This window comes from Bubalus kerabau, chromosome 13 (assembly GCF_029407905.1).
Source record: "Bubalus kerabau isolate K-KA32 ecotype Philippines breed swamp buffalo chromosome 13, PCC_UOA_SB_1v2, whole genome shotgun sequence".
NCBI classification, from domain to species: Eukaryota; Metazoa; Chordata; class Mammalia; order Artiodactyla; family Bovidae; genus Bubalus; species Bubalus kerabau.
The window spans coordinates 12,054,353-12,067,883 of NC_073636.1; the positions used below are offsets into that span (position 1 = coordinate 12,054,353).

Consider the following 13,531-nt stretch of genomic DNA (forward strand, 5'->3'; position numbering starts at 1 on the left):
GCTGAGTGATTGTGTTATACATATGTATACCTTCTTTTTTATATTCGTTTCCATTATGGTATATCGCAGGATATTGAATGTAGTTCCCTGTGCTGTACAGTCGGGCCTTGCTGTTTATCCATTCTGTGTATAACAGCTTGCATCTGCTAAACCCCAGCTCCCGACCCGTCCTCCTCCACTACCCTACCCCTCGGTAACCCCATCTCTCTTGGCAACTACAGGTCTAATCTCTGTGTCTGTGAGTCTATTTCTGTTTTGTAGATACATTTTCTTTTTCCGGAAATTGAATTAAGTCTCATTTATTCTAGGGCAAACTCAAAAGGGTTTCTATGTTAGTGTGTGTGTTGTTTTTTTTTTTAAGCAAATCCTAGTATATTATTAACAACAACAAAAAAGATCTGTACATATGCCATGATACACTTGAGAGTGAAACAAATAAGATACCAATACAGACATGGTTGTAACATGAAAAAGCCCCCCAAAACCCAAACCAAAAACCCAACCCAGGGGTGTGGGGGCCATGTGTGTGTACAGTGCCAACGTGGCTGGCATTTTCCAGAAAATTGTTCTCATTTCCAAATGTCATCCTTAGCAAAGCCCTGGTGGAATTCCACAAAGTCCTTATTTGTTCTCCTTTACTGTGTAATATCGTGCTTGATAAATAAAGGGTGGCAGGGAAAGAAAAAGATTTGGGAGACAAATCAGGTGTGCCTGCATTACCTGCATGACTGAGAAGCTAGAGGGGCTGTGGTGGGTGCCCGGGGCTGAGGTGCCCCAGGAGGGCCACGTGCCTCCCCGGGGCCTCTGGTCTTTCAAGCTCTGATGACGGGAGGCCAGGCCACTGACTTGGCCAGCTCCTAAGAGTCAGGGTGGGGAACGGGGGGCGAGGAAGCTCTCTGTTGTAGGATGGGTGTGCAGATATGTGTATGGTATGGTCTGGGACAGGTCAAGTCAGGAGCCACACAAAAACCCACTCACGGGAGACTGGGTGGGTGAGTGCATATCCCATACGTGGAATAGTAAGTGCAGTGAGTCATCTTACTCAGACACACCCGAGATGTGACTTACCAGGGATGTGTTGCTAGGAAAGCCACGGAAAGGAAAGTGGGGCAGGAGCAGGGGGTGGGGGGGGGAAGACACCAGGTCAGGGGGTGAGTTCAGATGAAGCCTCAGTGCATGCCTGATCCCCATGGGGGAGTGTAAAGTGTACCACCTGCAGGCGAGGCCCTGGGCCCTCCTTTTTAAAAATCTATTTTTAATTGGATGATAATTGCTTGTGTTTGTTTTTGCCATACATCAACATGAATCAGCTGTAGGTATGGGACAGCTGTATGTCTGGGACTTCCCAGATGGTACTAATGGTAAAGGGCCTGCCAGTACAGGAGATACAAGAGACATGGGTGCGATCCCTGGGTCAGGAAGACCCCCTGGAGGCAGGCATGGCAACCAACTCCAGTATCCTGGCCTGGAGAATCCCATGGACAGAGGAGCCTTGTGGGCTACAGTCCAGGGGGTCACAAAGAGTCTGAAGTGACTTAGCACAGCACAGCATACATACGTCCTCTTTCTCTTGAACCTTTTTCCCACCCCCTAGCCCATCCAACCCCTCTAGGTTGTCACAGAGCACCAGGTTGAGCTCCCTGTATTATACAACAGCTTCTCACTAGCTATCTGTTTTACATATGGTAATATACATTTCAGCATTACTCTCTCAATTCGTCCCACCCTGTCCTTTCCCTCTGTGTACACAAGTCTGTTCTCTATGTCTCTTATGTTCTCTATGTCTGCTCTCTAAGGCCCTGGTGCTGGGCCTTCTTAATCCTGCGGGCCCTCCTGGTTCTCGATACTTCCAGGGAGAATGGGGCAGGCCTCAGGAGAGAGCTCTGAAGGCAGGAGCTGCAGGAACGCACCCGTGAGCTGGGGGTGAGACATGCTGGAATAATCAGGGAGCCAAGGGGTTGTGGTGAGTGTCTGCTTTCCCACCGAAAGAGTGAAGTGCAGTCCAGAGCCCTTCCCATGAAAGCTGTTTATGAGCACTGAGCAGAGAAAGCAAGGTGCTGAGGGTATATTCTGGGTGTTTCCCAACGCCAGTCGGTTCTGCAGCACCAGCCGGGTATCAGTGATTTAACGCAGCCCTGCACTGACTGCCTGGCGTTAACTGTCAGATGCCTCAAGTTAAAGTGTTCAGTTCCACACGTCACCCCCCACTTCACGTGCCAGACGCAGGGGCCACTTGTCCTCTGGATGACTTCCTACAAATCAGGAGGTCCCAGGATCCTCTTTTCTGGTTCAGTGGTTTGCTAGAATGGCTCAGAATTCAGAAGGGCATTTTACTTGCAGTTACAGGTTTATTATAAAGGGTACAGCCTGGTAGCTCAGTGGTAAAGAACCTGCCTGGCAACGCAGGAGACTCGGGAGACATGGGTTCTATCCCTGGTTCAGGAAGATCCTCTGGAGTAGGAAATGGCAACCCATTCCAGTATTCTTGCATGAAAACTCCCATGACAGAGGGACCTGGTGGGCTACAGCCCATGGCGCTGCAAAAAGTCAGAGATAGCAACTAAACAACAGCAGCTCAGGACAAATGGCAGAAATGCAGAGGGCGTGCATGCAGGACGGAGCGCAGAGCATCCCTGCCCTCTCTGGGTGTGCCCTCCTGGAATCTCCACGTGTTCACCAGCCCAGGAGCTCATCACATCTCGCTGCTCAAGAGTCTTACCAAGCTGACTCTCCAGTCCTCCTGCCCTCTTGCCCTAGGTCAGTGGGTGGAGCTGAAAGTTCCAAGCTTTTCGTTGCTGGGTCTTTCCATTGACCAGCCCCATCCTAAGGTTATGTGGGGGCCAGACCCTGATCACCTCATTAGCATAAACTCAGGTATGATCAAAAAGGGCTCTCTTTGAATAAAAAAAAAAGACTCCACTTACTCAGGAAGTTCCAAGGGTTTTAGGAGCTCTGTGTCAGGAATGTGGGACAGAGACCAAATACACGAGTTAGTAGATTATACATATATAGTTGGATATCATTTTTAAAATAAAAAGAAATGTGTGTGCAAGAAATAAGTCTGGAAGGCAACAGATTCAATCGTAATTGTGTTACTACAGAAGTGGCTGGGGTTGGGGATGGAGGGGTAGATGGAGACGCTGAGGGTTCCTGAGAGAGCCTATTATGCCCTATAACTGGAATAGGAAAAAATGCAATGTACACAACTCGGCCATGTGACTGTAGCTGGTGTCTCTACAGCCTTCTTGATCTGCAGTTCTAAGACCCAGACAGCATGATAGTGACTGCTTGGGGAATGTAATGATGTTTTCTTGTCTCTGTGATGAACAGAACCTTGAGGACTACAATTACCTATAATACTGGTCTGGAAATTGTGGCTTCAGTGGTCTCCATTCCGGATGCCTGGTTGTCATTTTGGGCTGTTGTCGGAAAACATGTTTTTAGCCTAGCAAATGCAGGTGCATCGGATGAGCATCAGTGTAGACTCTGCTCCCTGTGGGGGATAGTCTGCCTTCAGCCTAGATTGATAGCCCTGGCAGAATGCTTAATTTGTAGGTAAAATAAATTACCCACTTGATGGCAGATATTATAGATCCTAAGCCCTTTTCCTGGCTAGTAAACAGCCAGGAAAGACCAAAAAAAGTCCTGCAAAGATGGTCACTGATTTCCCTGTTATCACAAAGCCTAGAGTTTTATTGGATGTGTGTTAAGCTCCAAGCAAGGAAAACTGCCTGGAGAAAGTCTACCCTCTTGGAGCTTCAGAATTTACATTAGTCTAACTCTTGTTTCAGTTTATCTAACCATCTACCCACCCATCCATCCAAACCCCCCCTTATCTATCCATCCATCCATCTGTCCACCTACCTGTCCATCCACCCATCCATCATCCATTCATTCACCCATCCACTCATTCACCTGTCCATCTATCCATCCATCCACACACCCATCCATCCACACACCCATCCATCATCTGTATTTCTAATAATTATTGAGAAAATTTTATAAAGCAGACATTGTGGTAGGCACTGTTCCTTGTCTCCTGGCATTCATTTGTAGAGTGCATGTGTGCTAAGTGGCTTCAAGTCATGTTCGACTCTTTGACCCCATGGACTGTAGCCCTCCAGGCTCCTCTGTCCATGGGATTCTCCAGGCAAGAATACTGGAGTGGGTTGCTATACCCTCCTCCAGGGCATCTTCTCGACCCAAGGATTGAACCTGTGTCTCTTGCATTGGCAGGCACATTCTTTACCACTAGTGCCACCTGGGAAACCCTTAATTTGTAGCAAATACACTTAAAACTCACCTCCACCCTGTACCTAGTCTTTAGTATATACTAGAAACCATTTTCGGAGAAGGCAATGGCACCCCACTCCAGTACTCTTGCCTGGAAAATCCCATGGACGGAGAGGCCTGGTGGGCTGCAGTCCATGGGGTCACTAGGAGTCGGACAGGACTGAGCGACTTCACTTTATTTTTTCACTTTCATGCATTCCAATTTGGGACTATTAAGGAAAATGCTGCAATGAACATCCTTGCATATGTCTTTCAATGACAAAGAGCATGCATTTCGGTTGGCTATGTAAACAAGAGTGGATTTGCTGGGTGATCGGCATGTGTTCAGTTTTGGTAGGTGATGCTAAACGGTTTTCCACACCGGTTGTACTAATTCACATCCCCACCCACAGAGTACAAGAGTCTGAGGCATGCATCCCTACCGTGCATGGCATTATCAGTCTTAACTCCAGCTTTTATGATGATGTATAGTGATATCTTGATTTTAATTTGTATCCCATTTGTGACAAATGAAGTCAAGTGCCGTTTCATACATTTATTGGACTTTTGGATATTATCTTTTATGAAGTACATTTTGAAGTCTTTGCTCATTTTTTTCAATTTTATTGAGGTATAATTGGCAAATAAAATTGTATATAGTTAAAATATTTTGTTCATTGGGTTTTCTGCCTTGACTTGTAGTTCTCTATGCCTGGATTGTTGTAGTTCAGTCACTCAGTCATGTCTGATTCTCTGTGACCCCATGGACTGCAGCATATCGGGTTTCCCTGTCCTTCATTACCTCCTGGAGTTCGCTGAAATTCATGTTCATTGAGGCAGTGATGCTATCCAACCATCTTATCCTCTGTCCACCTCTTCTCCTTTTGCCTTCAATCTTTACCAGCATCAGGGTCTTTTCCTGGATAGAAGGCCTACTTTGTGTGTGTGTGTGTGTGCAATGAATAGCAAATATCCCTTACTTGCCTATTAATACTTTAAAAGCTGTCTTTTGATATGTTCAATGTAATCTGACTTCCCAAATGTTTTCTTTCTGATTAGCACTTCTGTGTCTTGCTTAGGAAATCTTTCCCTACCCTGAGGTCACAAGAACATGTGTTGTGTGTTGTACATATCTGCTGAATTGAGAGAACAGAAATCACATTATCTCAACAGAGTTGAATAAGGAGACATGGTTACCCAGGTTTCAGAAACTGAAAGCCAAGAAGGAACCTTCGGGTAACAGGGAGATAATAGCTTCAGAGAACAGGCGCTGCCTTGAAGGCTAGAGGAACAAAGGGAAGAAATTGGGGTTATGAGAACCCAGAAGCTCAGAGAGGGGATGCCCACAGCTGAGAAGGATAGACGCTGAGAGCTTGAGTGCGGGGCTAGGCGGGCGTTGAGATTGGATCCCGGTGTGCTGAATCCCGGTGTGCTGAATGATGCTGGAGGTTAGAACAGAGGACAGCGAGGGTGAAGGGCTGCAGCCCAGAGATGCTTCTGGACCAAACTGCAAAGTGGAAAGGAGGAAGCTGCTCCTGAGCTCCTCCTGACTCTCAGAATCCCTCTCTTGACCCCTCCTGCAGTCTAGCGGGACGCCAAGGGGCCAAGGAGACATGAAGGCCCAGACTTCATTTCTAAAACATCAGTTCAAAGGTAAAGTTAAGAATTTCACGATGGCAGGAACACAGCCTTAATCCAGGCACAGCGTCCTACTGAGCACAGGCCCCTCTGTGACTGCATAGTTCACTGGTCTCTTATTTTGGGAGATTTTCTTAAGACTTTTACTCCCAAGGACCTGAACACACAGCAGAACTCCAGCAGTAGCTTTGTTGCAATTAGGTACATATTTCTCTGCATAACTCTCAGTTCCTCTCTGTCCTGGGGATACTGAGAGCATTGTGGTTTATTTTTGCTCCTTGATAACCTTCAGCTTTATTTTTTTTTTAATGTTCTTTTTTATTTTTTTTATCTTTGGCAGTGTTTTGGAGGTTGTGTGGGGCTTTGGTGGTTACTTTTCTTTTTTTTTTTTTGAGGTTGTATGGAGAGTTTTGAATTCAAGAGGTTGCTGTTATCTCAGACTAGGATTTTTTGTGTGTGTGTGTGTGTTGAGGATGTTGTAAAAATTATCTTTTTTTTCCACAACAAAAAACCTTCATCACAATTTTTTTTTTTTGGACTGAATGGTACATTTACAAAGATCATAAAGAGGTTAAAAGGCATCATCAAAATTTCGTTCTTTATTTACTGCTGTTACATAGGAATAACAATTGTGTTTTTGAAAATTTCCTGGTATCTTGGGAGCTTGTTGCATTCACTGACTAGCTCTAATAGTTTTCCTGTAGTGTTTTGCTTGTTTATTTTGGACGCTCTACCTAAACCTATTATGAGGTCAGACAATGAGGACAGTTTTATCTCTTCCTTTCCAATTCTTATCCTTTTCCATTTTTCTTGTTTTATTGCTGTTTGGCCCTCCAGTAAAACGTCGAATGGAACTGGTGAGAGTGGACATTCATCTCATTCCTGATCTTAGAAGGAAAGTGCTTCCCTTTCCACCAGAGATATTATAGTTTTTGCAGCTGTTTTAGAAAGAAAAATAAAAGCAAGGAATTATTGTTTATTCCTAGATATTTATGAGTTTTTAAAAAAGAGATGAATATGTGCTGAATTTAATCAAATGCCTTTTCTGCAGCTAGTAAGATATCTCATGATTCTGACTGATTTTTGAATATTAAGCAATCTGCCATTCCTGGAATAGACCTGACTTCTCTGGGATATATTCACCTCTTTATATATTGTTGCTTTTGGTTTACCCTCACTTTGCTTTAAGATTTTTATGTCTGTGTTTATGAGTAAGATTGGCCTGAAACTTTCTGTTTTTATAACGTTCTTAAGAGGTTTTGGATCATGGTTAGGCTGGCCTCAGAAAATTGAGTTGGAGATGGCTTCATTTCTCTTTTTGAAAATAATTTGTATAAGGGGAGCGTTACTTCTCCTCTGAGTGTTTGGTAGGATTCCCAGTGAACCCATGTGGACCAGGAGCTTTCTTTTGGGGAGGTTTGAAATGATGGATTCAACTGTAATTTTCTGTGTAATCAGGCCAGTTTTGGTAAGTTTCATTTCTTTGGTGGCTTGACTATCCATCTCAATTTTTCATAATTATTTTCCTAGAGTTGTTCATAATACCTTCTTAGGGTATTTTTAATGTCTGTAAGATTTGTAGAGCTATTTCCTTTTTAAATTTTTGATCTTGTATATATGTGATATTTCTCACGGCACTTTGAAGATACCCTTCTACTGTCTTCCTGTTGAGAAGTCAGCTGACATTTCATTTTAGGTGTTTTAAAGGTAATATGCCATTTTTTTCCCTTGCTGCAATCAAGATATTACTTTTGTGTTTGATTTTCAGTGGTTTTATTATGATGTACCTGGGTGGATTTCTTTTTTTAATTTATCATTCCAGTATTTTTAGAGTGGTTTGAATTTGGGATTCTATGTTCTTCATTGTTTTTGGAAATTCTCAATCATTATTTCTTAAATATTACACTTCCCCCCCCCGATTCCTCTCTCCTTCAAGAATTTATTAAGCACGTATGCTAGACATTCTCAATGTTTGTTCTACTTCTGTTTTCAGCTCTGCTGTGTTTTCCATCTTTTTGATACTCTATGCTTCATTTATTATCCTCCTGCCTTCTATATTTTAGTTGACTATTTTTCTCTTAAACCTGTCCCAGGAACTCTTAAATGGGGTTGTTCTTAATACTGGTTATTTTCATTTCTAGAATTTCCATTTGTTCTTTTTTTTTTTTTTTAATTTTATTTTATTTTTAAACCCATTTGTTCTTTTTAAAGGAAATAATTTCCATTTCTCTGTTGAAATTCTTAGTCTTTTATCTCATTGAACATATTAATCATGGAACAATTTATGCTTGTTAACTTTCACTGTTTATTGTTTCTGCAGGTTTTCAATCATGTGATTTTCTCCTCACGTGCCTTCTTACTTTTGGATGTGCACAGGGCATTATTCTTATGAACTACTTGCAGAGGTCATTCATATGTTGCTATCTTCCCCCAAATGTTGTCATTTTCTTTTGCTGGGTGCCTGAGGGTGCAAACAGTCTGATTACATCAGTCCAGTTTCAGTGATTCAGCTCCTTTGAAACTGAGCATCATTTTCCTATGGGACTGTCCCCTACCCTGTTACCATGTAGTTCTGTGAGGTTCCAATCTAAAGTGAAGGATTTTCACAATGTCTTCCTCCTCATTCTGTCCCTAGACTCCAATCCCCAAGCCCTTAGCCAGGTGAGACTACAGCATCTCTGCTCAGCCTCTCAGTCAACCCCCCGGAACGAGCAGATGCCTCCAGGAGAAAAGTGGTTCCACACATGCGTGGGCTTATCTCCTGGGCTTTTATCTTTTCCAGATGGCAATTCTTCACTGCATTTTTAGCTTCCTGCTCTGTCCCAGTAGACATTGTTCACATTTTTAGCTGTACTATTTGTTCTCAGCAGGGTGTTTGGTTGGAATGACCTGTCCTCCACTGCTGAGAGTAGAGGTCTTACTTCCATTTTACAGATGCAAAGACTGAGGCCTGGTATAAAGACCTTCCCCTAAACAAATTTAAGTCTGAATTATAGACTCAGTGGTCAAGGATGACTTTGACTTGTTTTAGGCAGTAACACATAACACTGTATTTTCCTCTACAGGACTCTGGGTTCTCTCTTATCTTTGCTGATGAGGTTATGCTGAAAAGGCAGTGAACTAATCTTTGCCAGAGGAAAGCCACTACGGTTAAAAAGTTAGGAATGACTTAGTGAAGAGAAATTGGAGGAGAAAGAGGAGAAGTATGGAGAGAGGCGGTCGGAGGCTTAACCATCCCTAGGGGTGGGCTTACGCAGCTTGTATTTCTGGCTACTGGCAGAGTCATTTATATGCACACAACTTTAAGAGTCCGTGTGTCAAATGTATAAGAGAAGAAGGTCACCTAATGTGATTACCAGTGTATTTTTCATCTACTTTTTTGAAAATGGCTGTTTAGAGACTTGGGAACATGTGATAAGAGTCTTACACTTTGGTGTTTTTTAATTTTTTTAAACTATTTTTTTTTTTATGTAGACCATTTTAAAAGTCTTTATTGAATTGGTTACAATATTGCTTCTGTTTTATGTTTAGGTTTTTTAGCCTCAAGGCATGTGAGATCTTAGCCCCTGGACCAGGACTGAACCTGCACTCCTTGCATTGGAAAGGGAAGTCTTTCTTTAAAAAGTAATTGTTTACTTGGGGTGGGCTTCCCGGGTGGCGCAGTGGTAAAGAAACTGCCTGCCAATGCAGGAGACATGGGTTTGATCCCTGGGTCGGGAAGATCCTCTGGAGTAGGAAATGACAACCCACCCCAGTATTCTTGCCTGGAAAATCCCTTGGACAGAAGAACCTGGTGGGCTACAGTCCACGGGGTTACAAAAGTTGGCCATGAACTAGTGACTGAGCAGGCATGCAATTATGCATTTATTTTGCTGCGCTGGGTCTTGGTTGCTGTGTGTGGGTTTTTCTCTATTGTGGCCAATGGGGACAGCGCTCTAGTTGTGACGTAGGCGTTTCTCGCCGCAGCGGCTTCCTTGTTGTGGAGCACAGGTTCTAGGGCTCCAGTAGTTGTGGGGTGTGGGCTCGGTAGTTGCAGCTCCCAGGCTCCAGAGCACAGGCTCAGTACTTGTGGCATATGGGCTTAGTTGCTCTGAGGCAGGTGGGATCAGGGATCAACCAGTGTCTCCTGTATTGGCAGGAGGATTCTTTACCACTGAACCAGCAGGGAAGCCTGGAAGGCAAAGTCTTAATCACCGGACTCCCAGGGAAGTCCCAGGTCTTACACTTTGGCTTCTAGTACCCTATGACCCGCACAAGCTGCTTTCCTTCTGTGTATCAATGTTGTCATCCCCAGAGGAGATATCGGTTCATACGTTTTCCTATTTTGTATGGAAAGTGCAGTATGGCTGACATTACTCACTGTTACTACCATGAAACTAGAGTAACATTGTGTTACCCCAGTGACTAAAGCCCTCCACTGGGGCTTTTCCCAGGCCTATCACTTTTTCTTTTCCTATTGCTCTGGGGCGTAGTGACAATCCTGAGAAGCACAGCTCACCATGTACGGGATGGCCTGGCCCTCAGCCGCCTCCCTGGCTTCATCTTAGAACTTTACTCCTCCAGGGTTGTGTGGACTTTCTGTACCTCCCTTGTCTGTGCTCTTTCTTTGTCCTTGTTAGTACTTCTGCTCCTTGGTGTCCCTTTCCTCCTCTCATCCAGGGTGCTCCTGATGCATCTGGGGTCATGTCCTCAGGGGAGACATCCTTTAGTTGTTTAGTAGCTGAGTTGTGTCCAACTCTTTGCAATCCCATGGACTGCAGCATGCCAGGCTTTCTTGTCCTCCACCATCTCCTGGAGTTTGCTCAAATTCATGTCCATTGAGTCGGTGATGCCATCCAACCATCTCGTCCTCTGTTGTCCCCTTCTCCTTCTGCTTTTGATCTTATGCAGCATCAGGGTCTTTTCCAATAAGTCGGCTCTTCTCATCAGGTGGCTAAAGTATTGGAGCTTCAGCATCAGTCCTTCCAATAAATATTCAGAGTTGATTTCCTCTAGGATTGACTGGTTTGATCTCCTTACTGTCCCAAGGACTCTCAAGAGTCTTCTCCAGTACCACAATTCAAAAGCATCAATTCTTCAGTGCTCAGCCTTCTTTATGGTCCAATTCTCACATCTGTACAATGACCAATTCAAATCTCTGTGAAATGCACTCACTGGACCACATGCATCTTTCCTGCAGGATTCCCAGACTTGTCCTTTTACATTTATTGGTGTAATTCTTTGCTTCCCGTCTGCTCTCTCACCAGGCTTAAGCACGTAGGGGTAGGAACAGTGTGGTGTTTGCCCATCAGTCTCTCCAGCATTCAGCCCGCTGCCCAGGAGCAGGAGGCATCCAATGCCTACTTGCCAAATAAGGAAGGAAAGAAATCTTATGAATTTCATCCTCAGTAGAGATTTTTTTGCCAGTTTATCCACTTGTTTTCTGGAAAGTAGGTCGGAACAAGAAGCGCCAGGAACAGATGGTTTAAATAGTGAAGAAAGTGAAAGATGGTCTTCTCATGTCCTTGTCTACAAGTAATTAGTATTCAACTGCTCCCGCTGTCTGGAACCTGGTGGCAAGTGCCAAGAGAAAACGTGTTTAGGATTTTAACCGATCCTCCTGGAAACACCAGTGGGAGTGCAGTGGCTGGAATTGCCAAGATAGGCTGTGTGAATGAAAAATCTCTGATCTTCATTCTTTTTTCTTTTTTTAATTGTGGGCTCTGTAGTGAGGAGGCTCTGGGGGAAGGGGAAGGACACAGGTGTTTGGGGGAAGTGGTGAGACCTCCCTGCTCTTGCTTCTCTGCCGAGGCCGCAGGCTGGTTCTGCTACCGTTGTTTCTGGTGTGTGTCTAACACTCCAGACAAGCTGGGGCTGAGAGCTGAACATTGGTTTTGCCTCTTAATGTATTTCTGTGTTCCTGTGAATCAGCCTGGGAGGCCCTGTAGCCCCTGAAGGACTCAGAAGGCAGCCTACCTGCAGGGAGCCTGTGAGCCCAGAGAAAGCCATCAGGCTTAAGCTGTGGCTGTGGGGCGGCAGCCTGCACCTCTGGCTCGCTGCTCAGAGCAGGGCTGGGGAGCCAAAGTCTTTTCAGAGCCGAGAAGCCAGGGCCAGGTGGCTGCACCAAGAGCCGGTGGAGCCCAAGATTTGAATCAGCCGTGCCTGAGCTCTCCTCCTGGCTTGGTTCTGGTATGTTTCCAGATCACTTCTTATACCAGGTGTGTTTTTGCACAACAGCTCATTCTCTGACACCAGCTGGTTACCAACATTTCAGCTCAACTCTGATGCTCTCTGGGGCCAGTGCAGACCCCCCAGGCTAAGGGCTCTGTCCCGCAAGACCACCCCCACTGCAGACACCGCCTGCGCATCCCAGGTTGGTACCTGGCTTCTGACTCACGGCTCTGAAGCCCGATAATCTGCCAGACTGGCTGATAAAGCCCAGGGAAAACAGTTCACCTGCTGTCATCAGTGTGTTATAAAGGCTGCAACTCAGGAGCACCAGAAGGAAGAGAGGCTCAGTGCGAGATTTGTTGGAGGGGGCGTGGAGGTCCTGGCCCTCCATGTGTTCACCAACCAGGGAATTCAGCACATCTTGTTAAGAGTTTTGATAGAGCTCGATCCGCAGTCCCACTCCCTTTCCCAAGGGTCACCCAGGAGGGCTGAAACTGCCCCATCCTGGAAGCCCCAGCCTTCGGCATCTGGGGGCCGCACCAGTGTCTCCTCATTAGAATAACTCAGGTATGATCAAAGGGAGCTCCTTATGAATAACAGAAGACACTCCTATCACTCAGGACTTGCCACGGGTTTTAGGGGCTGTGTCCCGGGAGTGGAAACAAAGACCAAATATGGGGCTTCCCTGGTGGTCCAGTGGTAAAGGATCCGCCTGCCAGCGTGGGGGACACCGGTTTGATCCCTGGTCCGGGAAGATTCCACATGCCGCAGAGCAAATGAGCTCATGTGCCACAACTACTAAAGCCTGAGCACTAGAGTCTGTGAACTGCAAGGAGAGAAGCCTCTGCATGAGAGGCCCAAGTATCGCAACTGGGGAGTAGTCCTGTCTTGCCGCAGCTAGGGAAAGCCCGGGTACAGCAACGTAGACCCAGTGTAGCCAGAAATTAAAATTGTAAAACGACCAAACTTTTTCCTTGTTATGCCACAAATACCATCTTAGCTGTGTGACCTTGCAGAAGAGTTTCCAAAATAAGATCATCGTGGAAGCAATGATACGGTGCACATACCGAATGTGAATAGAGTGTGTGTGTGTGACAGTCACTCGGTCGTGTCCGACTCTTTGCAACCCCATGGACTATACAGCCCATGGAGTTCTCCAGGCCAGAATACTGGAGTGGGTAGCTTTTCCCTTCTCCAGGGGATCTTTCCAACCCTGGGATCGAAGCCAGGTCTCCCACACTGCAAGTGGTTTCTTTACCAGCTGAGCCAGAGAGTGAAAGTCAATAAAGGCAGTTGGGACCTAGTACTCAACGCAGCCCAGGGCTCCTCTGGAGGGAGGAGGGACGGTGGGTGGGCCTAAAGGGCAGGTGGTAGTGTGCTTTTTCCTCTCACATGCTTTTATGTTTTCAAAGATAAATTTGGCTGAGAAGGAAATGGCAACCCACTCCAATGCTCTTGCCTGGAGAATCCC

General features: G+C 45.4%; 1 protein-coding gene across 1 annotated transcript in view; it reads left to right on the forward strand.

Moving 5' to 3' along the window:
• Window positions 1–13,531, forward strand: part of PFKFB3 (6-phosphofructo-2-kinase/fructose-2,6-biphosphatase 3) — a 201,302-nt gene that overhangs the window by 51,723 nt on the left and 136,048 nt on the right. The gene's annotated exons all lie outside the window — the stretch shown is intronic.